Genomic DNA, 13,800 nt, shown 5'->3' with positions numbered 1-13,800 from the left:
CTTTAATACCATTCCCTCAAGTGAGCAGTCTGGCTTTATTTCCTGGAGTATGGACTGGTTTGATCTTCTTGCAGTCCAAGGCACTCTCAGGCCCTGGTGAAAACTGAATTGACCTTCAGCTCCCTTTCAGTCCAATATTTTTAAATTGCCCTGTCAGGGACTACAATTTTTCACAAAGCAGGACACACTGGGCACTTGCTCTTTGTTGAAGCTTCTGGGTTCTACTGGAGTAAGCACAATCAATACAAATAAATGGAAAAATTCAGTACTGTTGAATGCGTAGTAACTTTTAAGCTGCTGCCACTGAAGCAGTGCAGGAGTGCTACTTTCCAGATTGCTTCCCATCATTCTAGGGAATGTTCTGTTCTGTCTGTTACTGGGCTGCTCTGAGAAATACATACAAGAAGGATGGGTTTATCCGACATCCTCTAATATCAACAAGGGAGAGGGCCTTTTCAGGGGTGGCCCCTCAATGATGGAATGATCTCCCCAACGAGGCTCACCTGGTGCCAACATTGTTATCTTTTCGGTGCCAGGTCAAGACTTTTCTCTTCTCTCAGGCATTTAACAGCATATGCTGAGTTTTTTAACTGACCTCAGAATAGTTGTTTTTAAATGGATATTATCTGTTTTTGTTTGTATTTTATGCTTTTTATGGTTTTAAATTTTGCATATTTCTTTTCAGTGTTCAGTCTTTTTAACCTTTTCAGTTGTTCAGTGTTTTTAACTTTTGTAAACCGCCCAGAGAGCTTGGGCTATGGGGTGGTATATAAATAAATAAATAAATAAATAAAATAAATAAATAAATAAATAAATAAATAAATAAATAAATAATATCCATAGGATACTGGAGCTTCATGAGCCAGGAGGAAAATAATATGCCAGCCTGACTACACCTCCCTTAAGCTCTCTAGGAAAGACAGAAATGACAAATGCAAAAAGCAAATGAATGTATATGGACAAACTTGGCTTGACCCATACACAACCTCCAAAAAGGATAGGGATTAATGCAAGGTTTAGGTCCACATATGGTCTTCCATTTAAAACAAATCTGATTATGTTCTTGAAGGAGAGCAAAATTACATTTTACAACATACACCCTGGTGCGGGAAGAGATTCAGCAAGGCAAATGAAGGTTGCTGCCGCTGTCCACTTGGAGAGGACAGATAAACAGGTGGGAATTGCACCAAGGAGGAAGAGGAATTAGATGCCCCAAGGGTTGGCAGTGGGGCCCTTGCTAGGCTGTGGGCCTCTCCAGATGCCCAATGACCCCAGCCCTTAATACTCGCCATGTAGGCAAGGGTAGGAAGAGATTTACTGGGCCAAATGCAGTTTCACAAGCCAAGGTTTCATTTTAGGTTAGGACTGAGAAGTTAAAGGGTTGTTTATAATGGGGACTATTCTGAAAATGGAGCATGGCTACTTTTAAATCCAAAAACAACATATATTTCAGTGTCTGAGTTTGGGGGGCCTGCTTGATCCCACTTCCTTAATTGCCTCTTTCTTATTTGCCTCCTCCCGTTATCTTTATTCTGGAGCCCATCTCTAACCAAACCCCTGTTTCCACTTTAGGTTTTGCTTGGCCTTCTTTCCGCTTATTCCTACTGTGGGATTTCCCTATCTTCTAAAGAGTTATTACTTCTTTAAAGCTTTACTACATCTTTATTAATTCCCATAGGTTTTCCACCTAAGTGCCATTAAAAGCCAGTAAATAGCACTATGGTCTCCAGCATGGTGCTTATGGGCACCAATGTGCCCATGGTCATCATTTCCCTTGGTACCCATCATGCTCCCTGATTTTAATTTTATTTCTTAAGATTTGTTTTAACTGGGAGGCTAGCATGCTACAAAGCAAAGTGCTGTCCTCCAGTGCCATATTTATTTTGATGATGATGATGATGATGATGATGATGATGATTTGAAGCTCAGAACCCACCTACACTTTGTACTTAGGTTCTTAGGCAGCCATTTTGTGGTAGCACTCATGAAACTCTCAAAATTCTAAAGGTGCTCACCTACCCAAAAAGGTCTGTTGTGTTGGGATAGATGTGCGAAATCTAGGCCCCAGGCCTGACTCAGCTATGCCATGCAATAAGTGGCCTTGGGTAAGTATCAACGTACCCTACCTCTCATGACGGTTGAGCAGATAAAAATAATACTTTGCCTATTGAAAAGTGCTATAGTGATGTGAGGTAACAAAAATGACAGTCATTCTAAGCAAGCTGCTCATTAGGTCAGCTTCAAAGCAGCCTTAATCTGAGGTAAAGAATATAAGAAGGATGGCAAATTGATTGAACAGAATAACTTGGCCTTCTCCAGTGCCTTTTAACAGCAGCTTTACCTACAGAAATCAATAGATGGAGCTTGCCACAGCATAGAGATATGGGGGTAATGTTAAACTTGGGTCCCATTGAAATTAATGGGAGAAGTTAATCATGACATAGTTTTGCTTTCCCTGCTCTGCTTGCAGTTCCCCTGAGGGGCCTCTAGCCCCATAGAACAGATTTTGGGGGACACAAGGGACTCCAGGGGAAAGAGGGAGTCACTGAAAGTTGACTGTCGCTCCCCACCCATTTTGCTGGCAGGAGCATCCATTCAAGGCATCCATTCACCCCTGGAAGCACACAAGATTCTGGCCCATGAGCAGAGGCCAGCAAAATGTTGGCAACCCCATAGACAAGCCTTTAAAGGTAAGGACTTAGCTTCATATTGCAGGTGCAAATTACGCATTCAGTAAAACATACATACTTGGCATTTGTGCAGGTGTTTAGATGTCAGCGTAGGACACTAAACTGACCCTGTAAGCCGATGGCAGGAAGCCAAGAGCTGATAGAAATTGAAGGTGTAAATGCAAAGTGTCTCTCCAGTGCTGCAGCATTAATTTATTACAGCACTGCTTGGAGTGTTTCTAAAATTTATGCCAAATAGTTTGCTCAGCAATGTAAGCACCCATTTTTCACTGCTGAATACCAGTCACATTTCCAGAGTATTCTTTAGTTAAGGCCAATAGCACTTTCCAGAAATTCCTGTCAAAAAAACAGTTAGAGTTATTTCTTTTTCCTCTAATTTTTTTTTAAAAATAGCACCAAATATAGATGTATATAATAGTTCTTTGCTCATTAGAAAGTGCTGGAGCAATGAGAGACAGCAAGAATAGCAGACATTGGCCCCGTTCACACAACACGCTAAACCATGCTGCTTAACCACAAAATGGTTAACGGAATGCAGCATGGTTTAGCGTGTTGTCTGAACGGGGCCATTATAAGGTGCTGCACATTTGGTCAGCTTCAAATCAGCCCTAACCTGAGGTAAAGAAGACAAGGAGGATTGCTATTTGACCGTGTGTTAACATGGCAGATGAGGAAAATCTCCACTTTTGGGTGTCTGAAACTTCAAAAATGCTGTGCTGAGGTGTCAGAATGTTGAGGGCTTGAATTAGGAGCCACCACAGAGACACATAAAACACTCCTTACTCATAAGGAGCAGGGTGTGGGAAAGGGATAAAAGATAAGTGTTGCCATGGTGATAGTTGCTTGAAGACATGTATTTTTAAATCTATCTCAGTGTAAGCATTCCAAACACATTTGTCTCTCCCTTTGAAACGGTGCTGTTAAAATTCTCCTTCCTTCCACAGCTCTCAAAAGAGCATCCTCCTCCATATAAAATAGAGGCTGCATTGTTGTCCTCTATTAACACCTATTGGAAAGGAAAGCTTTAAAGTAAAAAAAGAAGCAGCAGCAATCATATTCCTGAGTCTTTTGTTCCAGGGCTTCCCGACAGAGGATCTTTGCTATTAACCGTACAATGCTCAGTCATAGAATCATAGAGTTGGAAGGGTCCTCAAAGGTATTCTAATCCAACCCCCTGCCACTGAAGGAAATCTACTGCTACAACTTCCTTGAGCAGTAACCATTCCATCTACTTAAACGCCTCTATAGAAATAAGACAAAACACTCTATAAATGTAGCAGTCATTCTGTAACATACATGTCAGGGGCAGTGTTAAAAGGCCAACCCATATTTTGAGAAACCAAATTAAAAAAACAGCTCTGGGCTGTTCATAGTTATTTACATTTTTATCTTAGCATATGGTCCCAATGGGACCTTCAAGGTGTCTCACAAAGAAACACTATTAAAAATAACCATATCATGAAACCATAAGAGCCTGGCTAGATCAGACAAAAGATGCCTCCAGGAAGCCAAAAACAGAGCAGGCAATTATCCTCTCTCGTTGTTGTTTCGCAACAACATTCACTTTGGTAAGAAAAAGTAAAGAGGTACAGTGATCATACTATTGGAGTAGGGGCTAAACTGCTTCCTGCCGCTGTTGACCCCATAGCCTGAACTTGGGTTGTATCTCTTGGTCCCAGTAGCACCTAGTAGGACATTAGGAACTGGCTTTGGTAGTAAGGGATTCCCACACACTATATACAGCACAGAGGAACCAGACAGATTTTCGCACTAACACTAGATATAGTATAAGGGCATACTGTGAATGGAGATATGGTTTGGGTTACCACATAAGAAGAGCATTAATGGATCAGCCCAAAGGCCTATCTAGTCCAGCATCCTGTTACTCACCACCAGATGTTTATGGTAAGTGCACAAGCAAGACACAAAGGTAACAGCCCTCTTTGGCTGTTGTTCCTCAGCAATTCAGAGACCAGGGCAGGATCTACACTACTGCTTTATCATGGTATATACCAGTTTTGACCATATGACTTTTACTTCCTCTAGATAGTCAAGTTCGACCATCTTCTCGGCGCTCCGCCAGGGCCGTGGCCGACCCCGGCAGGGCCGATCCAAGGACCTCACTAAACCATCCAATCGGTAGTAGCAACAGGCGGTGTGTACAAAGGCCAGGGACTTAATCAACATGAGCTTATGACCCGCACTTACTGGGAATTCCTCGTTCATGGGGAAGAATTGCAATCCCCGATCCCCATCACGAATGGGGTTCAACGGGTTACCCACATGTGTCAGTGTAGGGTAGACACACGCTGAGCCAGTCAGTGTAGTGCGTGTGCAGCCCCGGACATCTAAGGGCATCACAGACCTGTTATTGCTCAGTCTCGGGTGGCTGAATGCTGTAAGGGACGGGTGAATGGAACTGGGGCTGGCCTGTCTTTTAACGTGTTAATTTTATTGTTATGGTTCATAGGAAAAGGGAGATAAGCGGTCCAGCTGCATGGGGGAGAATGGTGATGCCAGGAACTGCCTGAGGCATGTCTGCCCAGCCTTGGGAGACATTAACATCTCAGGCGGAGGTGTGAAAGATCTTCGCATGAGAAGCCAAGGGGAGGGGGGAAGGAGTTGGAGGAAAAGAGACTATAAAATATACTTGTGGGGGGAGTTCAGCGCGGCTGGCTGACTCCATGGCTGGGTGATGTATGAACTGTCATTTTAGTTTTCTGGCTTGCTTTTTCTGGGTTCTTATATATATGCATGTTTTAATAGTTTTAGTTGCTAATCCCATGTAACCTACCCATTTCCTGAAATAAATGGTCTTAAACCTCCAAATTGTGAGCTGTGAGCGTGTTCTGGGGATCTGTGCTAAATCCAGTCTAAGGGCCGGCTTTTGCTGGTGCGTGCTCCTTTACAAACGCCACTTGTCCCTCTAAGAAGTTGGACGCCGACCGCTCAGGGGTCCTTTAGCCTACAGCACCCGGTATTCCCAGGCGGTCCCCCATCCAAGTACTAACCAGGCCTGCCCCTGCTTAGCTTCCGAGATCAGACGAGATCGGGCGCGTTCAGGGTAGTATGGCGGTAGACCACTGGTTTTGACAACTGTTTGGGCCCAGGACACACCCATAGAACGTTTTCAGAATATTTCCAAAGTGTTATATCCTGCTTGGTGTAGATCTGGCCTAGTGGTACATCTATACGGGCTCTATAACTCGTCTGAGCTGCGCATTTCTGCGTTGCTCGTCACATGACGCAGCCGTCCATTCGATGCTCCACTGTTTTAAATCCCCTAAAATGTGCATATTCGTAGGTCCCAATTTGCCATGCCTTTTGTGATTTTGTGAATAAAACGACCACCTATCCAAGCTCTGAATGTGAAGTTTAAATTCTATGTTCATGAATCCATGTGAACGGGGCTTTGTTCCTTTGCATGTGTGGAGGTGCGCAGAAGATATATACTTAAAAAATAATAATTCACGCCCGTCCCAAGGAGCGACGCATCTGCCTTGCAGAAGTGGGGATGGGAGGGAGTGGAGGAGGGGGAACTTACTTCTGAGTAAACACATCTCCCTGTCCATATCTAATCCTCCCCCATGTCAGAGTATCTTAATCAAATACCTCGGAACAGGCAGGGGAGGCGGTGGGTGGAGGGGCTGAGACGAGGGAGGGCTGCTGCAGTGTAACACTCTTTGAGCAGAAGCGAATCACGGAAAATGCAGGTTAAAAAATAATGAGATGTAATCCAGTGGTTGTAGAGCTGAGGGCCTGCTGCCTCTGTTCTTAGACATTAGCAGGTACTGATCGCCTTACCATCCATGAAAACCAAGATCACAGACGTCATAGTTGATGAAGTAACACATCAACTCGCTTCTCTGGGATGGATCCTTATGAGTTGTTTTGTTGTTTTAATATTGTTCATGGTAGTTTTTATTAATGTATTATTATTGTACTTGTAAGCCTCACTGGAAGGATTTTTATCCTGAAATGTGGGATATAAATAATTGGGATGGATGAATAAATAATTCATATAGAAAAACAGATAGTAAAATTAATCCGAAGCATTCCTCAAATGAGAGAAGGTTGGGGAGGTTCTCACCCAGCCACTCCCCACCCCTAAATTTGCCCCCTGCCACTGGGCTAAAAAGAGAGAGAGTGCTAAATGATTTGGTGTCTGTTGAGGATTTCTCCCCTTTTTGGTCCCTGCAGTGGGGCTGGGAGGCAAGTAGATGGTTGGGAAGGCTTTAACCTCCCGAATCTGCATGCTTTGGTTCTGATCTAGAACAGGGCAACACATTTTTACTAAAGTAAACAAAATGGGGCATGCTATGAGCTCCATCCGATGAGCGTTTTATTGCACGCTCGTTCCAGGGCACTCACAGAGTTTGCTCAGGTCCGTCACATGACGTCATCTGCCTCCCGCCCTTTCTGGCCTTCCTTGCGCCACAAAAAAAACCTTATTAAGTCCATTTTTTAAAAAACTTGGAATTGCTGCTCTCTCCTGCTGTGTGCAGGAGAAGCAGCGCCATTAGAACAGCGGACTCAATGAGCCTCATGTTTGTTGTGTACTTCCTCTTTGAAAAGAGGGAGTAACTGAGGAACGAAAACACAGGCGGAGAAGCGAAGGTAGGGAGCGTGTTAACCCTCGGAGCGTTAAGCATTTAATGTAGTTTAGCCCTCAGGTGAACCAAACTAGGTTTAGAATTCCACAAAGAGGGTTGCTAGAATTCTGAAGACCCTACTTCTTACAGCCTCCCCTAAAGACCAGATTGTGGGGGGAGGGCAGGAGGAGGCATAGGACATGATGCTGATGATAGTGATAGTAGTCCTTAAGGATAACAAAACTATGTAGATTGCCTTGTATGACTATTGCACCCACCTATTTGGCTGCATATACAGTCGGGTCTGAAGCAGCCCTCCAAGTAGGTTCAAACCCCTTTGCAAATAAAAGAGAGGCAGCCAAGTTAGTAAGAAATAGTTGTGCTAAAACATCCTGATTCTGCAGGCTGGCACAACAGGGACAAATGCTTCAGAGGTAACAGCATTTAGTAGAATTTGGATTACATCTTAAGGGCATCAGTCCAGGAACTGCTTTTGAAATGGAAGTTTCTCCATTCAAGTCCCAGTAAAGGTCAGATTCAAATAACAGTAGCAGCTGGTGTTCCTCTCCCGTATGTCTTGTTTCCCCCTCTCCTGTGGAATCTAAGGAGGTCCCTTCTGTCAGAAGCTTGGAGATGAGAGAAGCAGTTCCAATACTACCCCTGCTGCCTGATTTCTAATTAACCAGGACAGGAATTCTAAACTTAACAAGTTAACAATGACTCATACTGCAGCAAGAAGAGTAATATTGATCCATTTCTTTATCTGATCTACAGAAAAAAAGAACACACACACACACACACACACACACACACACACACACACACACACCTACCTTAGATGCTTAATTATCTAGACAAAGATGCAAATACATGCTATAAATACAATTTCACATCCTTGTATTTTACTGTTTGGCTTAGATGAGCACATGTCAAGATTAAGAGTTCATTATTATTATTATTTTCTCCATGTGAAGGGATGTATAAATTGCCAAACTATCTATTTGCCATATTGAGGAACATGGGATTTTGCATTTGGGGGTCAGGAAGCACCGCCCAAGTATGATTTCTTCTGGAAAAAAAAAAACTCATTCTGACAGGCATTTTGAAACAGAACGTTATCAATTCATTTTCCATATAGCCATCTTCTATATAAGCATTCTATACTAGCAAGATTAGGATGACCATATGAAAAGGAGGACAGAGCTCCTGCATCTTTAACAGTTGCATAGAAAAGGGAATTTCAATAGTTGTCATTTGTATATATGGAGAACCTGGTGAAATTCCCTGTTCATCACAACCATTAAAGCTGCAGGAGCTATACTAGAGTGACCAGATTTAAAAGAGGGCAGGGCACCTGCAGCTTTAACTGTTGTGATGAAGAGAAAATTTTGCCAGGTTCTCCATATATACAAATCACACCTGCTGAAATTCCCTTTTCAATACAACTCTTAAAGATACAGGAACCCTGTCCTCCTTTTCATATGGTCACCCTAAGCAAGATGCCTGTTGTTTTAATGGGTGTTCAGTGTATGGGAAGAGGGCTTATGAAACGCAAGGAGCCCTGGAGGCTGTAGTACATCTCTGGGCTCTGCACTTAGGGATATGATCCACCACTGGCCAGCCCTGGATAATTCCTGGCATTGAGCACTGGGCAGACTTTGCTATCAGTCTACCCTAATCCTGGCTACGGTGTCCAGATTACAATCCTGTTGGCACTCACCACCTGAGTTTGCTAATGGAAGGAGTGACTATAAACAACGATCTAGACAAGTCACAGAAAGTAATAAAATGGATCTGCTTGAAACTGATAAAACCACAGCTGGAAAACTGAATTCAGTTATGTCAGCCTTCCCCAAAGTGGTGCCCTTCAGATTCTTTGGGCTACAATTCCCAGTGTTCCTGACCATTGCTCATGCTGGTTGGGGCTGATGGGAGCTGAAGCACAAACTATCTGTAGGGCACAGGTTGGGGAAGGCTGAGTTACACTGTACGCCACAGGGCAAGGCAGTCTATTCTCCCACACACCTCCAGTCTTATCCTTCAATTTGAGTTGTTGGTTCACAACCTTTTCTTATAAATTAATTTGACCCTCCCTATGAAAATTGAACCCATCCACCAATCCTGCCCAAGGAAACCATTTCCATCATCCTGAATATCCAACAGCCACCACCTCAAAGGCTTTGGAGAAAGAATGGGAAGAGCTTAGGCCCTACCAGAGGAATGCTGCTTCGTTCAGTTTCGAAGGCACAGTGTGTTAGCTATGATACTTCTACAGCCAGATATTCCTATCATCTTTTCCACTCGATCCTATTTGCCAAAAAGCTGCAGCAGTAGGTTCATACTTCCCCTCTTACCGAAATGTGCAGTGAACTGCAGATTTGTAGTTCCTTGAACTGTACAGTTGATCGTTTTGCTTGTGCAAGAGTTTAGTCAGATGTAAGGGAGTGATTACATTTATCTTGTTTGTTCCAGATAATCCTTTAAGGCAATTTAAGCTTTTCAGCTCTACTGCTGCACAGTGGCTTCTCCCCTGCTGCGATCCGAATTACAGTTGAATATCCATCCAGGAATTCTAATATATCCAAGCAACAAGAGAGGCGTTGGCGTCACTTCACGCCCAATAGATTTTAGCCTCCAACGATGTCAAAGAAATATGCTGATATTTATATTTTCAGATATCCTTGGGTGGCTTGCACTGTCACCTCAAGTCATGATAATGGCTGCAAAAAGAGAAAAGGCATCAAACAATGGGTAAATGCACTACTTCAGGACCTTTGGAAAAGCTGCAGCCTTTCTTCAGCATTTATTTGTATTCTTTTGCTATTCTGAGCTCTGCACAAATATGATTCTATTCCTGCAAAGCTACTGTTGGGAGAATCTTTAGAATATGCACGCAGAGAAGGAAAACAGTCCAGAATCGGTGTGACTCACTCATACTCACTTATCCCTAATTGGGGGCGGTTGTAGTGCTTCTTTGTTGCTTTGTTTTCACTCCTTTTTGGAAGCTCAGAACAGTCTATGCCTCTGCTGACAAAATTGCAAGGGCTCTGTAGAACCTTAAGGAAAAAGATCACTTTACAGATCTCGGTTCTTCAAGGCCTCCAAAGTTGCCACATCATTTCCCTGTTGGATATTATAGCTTCATCCCACGTACCTGTTTCCCTCGAATTATCCCCTACAGTGCTAAGCTGTTGCCGTTGTTGTTGTTGTTAGCTAAATCACACCCCAGGCGGCAGTGCTCCTAACATCCTTTGCATACCAGGAAATGGGTTTAAGGAGGGAAATGTAAAAAATCATTAAAAAAATCAACGGATGACCCAATCCGATTCAAATTTGGTATGCTTAAAGCTCTCCTCAATATCTATTACTGTGCCAATTTTGATGTCTTTATCTTTAAAACTTACGCAGATGTAAGCATTTGTTTAATTTTTCTTTAAACATGATCCTGCGCCCCCAGTGGCCACTCGGAAAACAACAAACGATTCGCTTGAAATCTAGTAGCTAAATACCTCGATTCTTTTCCCTTTATAGCACAATTAAAGCAGGATGCATGGGAGTACTTCACAGTCAAAGCAGATTATAAACTGGAAAACTTCGGAGTCTTTTGCACGCAATTCACAGTGATTGCACAGTATAACGCTGGTGTGATAAAGCTCTTAGTCTCCCCCTCCGGTAGGTCTGTATTCACAGGTGAATTTATCCACTAATAATTTAAATTAACCCACTGGGTCCTATGAACAGGATCACGTGGCAAAATGGCACACACTGTCATCAGCAAAAATAAGTGTGCAGAACTTTTGGCCCCAGGGACATATCACCCCTAGTGCTAAAAAAGAGCTGAAGCTACTTTCTTTATCATATGTAATTTCTATTCTATTGGTTCCCAATCTTTTATATTAATAGAACCATTCAGTTGTCTATATTGAATTGACACCTATTACACTTTCAGTGGAAGGTACTCAATATGTCTAGCATGGGAGAGTACGCAAATTTTCTCTTTGTCTAAGAACCACCTGCCATTTCAATCCCTGATCCAGACGTGAATCCCACATGCACTGCATTTATCCGCAAGAGGAATCACTGGCAGTCTCGCAACCTGCCTACAAATTTCATGCAACTAAACATTTGGGAATCTTTAATTCGTTTATCTATTTACAGTATTGTTACTCTGCTTTTCCGCCAAAAAGCCTCACAGAGTGGCTTACAAAGATTAATAATAAGATAGTCTTTGACCTCAAGTTTATAATAACCACTTCTCTCTGTCATTCATTATATATAGCCTTCATTATTATAGCTTCTGAGTGCCTCACAATCTCTGCAGTAGCTAAGTGTGTATTGAAGGAACCTTTCTGCCTATTTTATTTGAACAACTGTTCCATAATCTTCTGAAACCCTTAGCTTGCTTTTGCCTTTGCAGCTAATTAATGGTGAAAAATGAAGGAATTAAACAAGGGATCAATACTCCTTGGTTTTAAGCTTGATCAAACCAGGACTTAGTTATGCAGCTGGTCCGCAATGCTCTGCATATGAAGTGATTGTATGCAGAGAGCTAAGAGTGTAAAGAACCTTTTGCCTGTTTCTTAAAGCGTCATCAGACGAGCATTTTATAGCACGCTGATTACTGGACACTCATAGATTTTTGGGGATCCCTCTGATGACGATGCCTGAGAGAAGGAATCAAGACCTGCAGGCTCTCAAGGGGCATTTACACAGAGCTGATGAGCTCAAAAAGAATTTACCTGCTGGTTGACACCATCTCTCGGTAGCTCCATGGTGAGGACCTCATGTAGAGTGAGGCGCAGGACGCAGGCCATTGGGACAACTGTTCTTTTTCACAAGGGATTTGCTTTTCTTCCCCGTGCCTTTCTCCTTTCTGTTTTTACCATTTTGTTTCCCGTCATGTTTTGTTTGCTATCCTGAAAATCTACGTTTCCCTGCTGCCTGTATATAATTCATCTCCCACTGCCTAATCCCTGATTACTGGGAAGGAATGTCATTCCCCGCCCACCCCCACAATGCACCTCAAGGGAATGATGGCGTCCATTACCTGAAGAAAGAGGGATCTTCTGACTGGTGGACCTGCTGAGCTTCTCCAACATTTCCTAGGAGAGACCGGGGTGGTGGTGGTAATGGGGGGGAGGAACAGTCAGTCAGAGGGAGGACGTGAAGAGAGAGGGCAGGGACTGGGGCGAATCACCTCTTCTCCCTCTGGCTGCCCGTTCCTCTGCCCCCCATTTCTTATTTTTATTATCTGTATCTGCGCAGCTGCAGAGATACAGATAAAAATTTATTTAAAAAGGGGGGAGGAACAGCCTCATTCCTCTCCTCACCCCATTTTTATTTATTTTTTACTTTTACAGGTGCGTGTCCTCCCATGGCGACCAATCAGGGGGTGCCATGAGCTCCGCTGCCAAAAAAAGTGCCTGACTTTTTTGGAGCGGAGTTTCCAGGGTTTGCACTCAGATGGCTTTGCAATGGTGGCTTCATCATGTAGATGATGTGCCGCGACTGTGAAGCCACCCCAGGGCAAACCCTTCATGCAGACATGCCCTAGGTCTCCACCACAAGATAGCTCTGCATCAGCCGATGTGCAGGTGATGCAGTGTGCATGATACGGCATGCCCAAAACAAAAACAACCCCCTAGAAGCACATCCAGCGTATACATTTTTATAGGTTTTTTTTAAAAAAAAAAATCAAAAATTTAAAATAGTATGGATTTAAAATGTATAAACATATACACATATAAACAGATTTTAAAAAGTGAAACATTCCAGTATAAAACACCAGCTTCAGTCACAAACAAGAGTAGGCTACAATCCCACTTTTGTATATGCTGAAGATGACCGTAAGAACTGCAAAATGGGCCCAATGTGGTCAGGAGGTGGGGCTTAGGCAGGAGGAAGGGCTTCCGGGGCCCACCCCCTGGTGTCAACCAGCCCTCCGGATTATTCCTAGGACCAATCCTGTCCCCCACCCAGCTTTAGACCCTCCCCCCCAGCCTTCCACCAATGGAGAAAGAGCCACAGTGGTGCATCTATGTCCCCAGTGCCCCTAGAATAACTGGAACCTTGAAGTTTTGCCACTTTGGTTCCCGTCTCCGATGAGGTCCCAAACAGAGGTGGTCCTGCTCTATGTCTCTTCCTTGCTGCTGGTTTTTGGATGAGTGCTTCCCTTGGTAGTCCCAGAGCCAGGCACGATTTATTTACCTCAGCGAGTGCAAAAGCTTAGTGAATATTTTTTGTTTATATATGACATAAGTGTCTTAGAAAAGTGAGTCTTACAAAATTCCAGTGGTTTGGGGGGGGGGCTGTGTGATGACATCATCAATATGGCTGCCGTCCTATTATGTAGTTGCCACATTTAAATATGCATAACTTCTCATCCATTTACGCTACAGAGATGATTTTTTTCTGAAATGTTTCCAATTTAATGACAAATACTTTTTGTAATTACACATTTTTGTTAACTCCATTAGTTTTTGAGATAATTTCATTTGAACGTATAAAATCAGTGTTAA

At 43.2% G+C, this 13,800-nt stretch overlaps 1 non-coding gene across 1 annotated transcript; it reads right to left on the bottom strand.

Moving 5' to 3' along the window:
- Positions 1–5,652: 5,652 nt before the first annotated feature.
- Positions 5,653–5,771, bottom strand: LOC134393850 (5S ribosomal RNA). The gene has a single exon (XR_010025129.1). It is a non-coding gene; the product is annotated as a 5S ribosomal RNA (ribosomal RNA).
- Positions 5,772–13,800: the final 8,029 nt, after the last annotated feature.

Source organism: Elgaria multicarinata, chromosome 2 (genome assembly GCF_023053635.1).
Source record: "Elgaria multicarinata webbii isolate HBS135686 ecotype San Diego chromosome 2, rElgMul1.1.pri, whole genome shotgun sequence".
In the NCBI taxonomy this organism is placed as follows: domain Eukaryota; kingdom Metazoa; phylum Chordata; class Lepidosauria; order Squamata; family Anguidae; genus Elgaria; species Elgaria multicarinata.
Note: the sequence above shows the minus strand (reverse complement) of the source record. Positions and strands in the feature narration are given on the sequence as shown.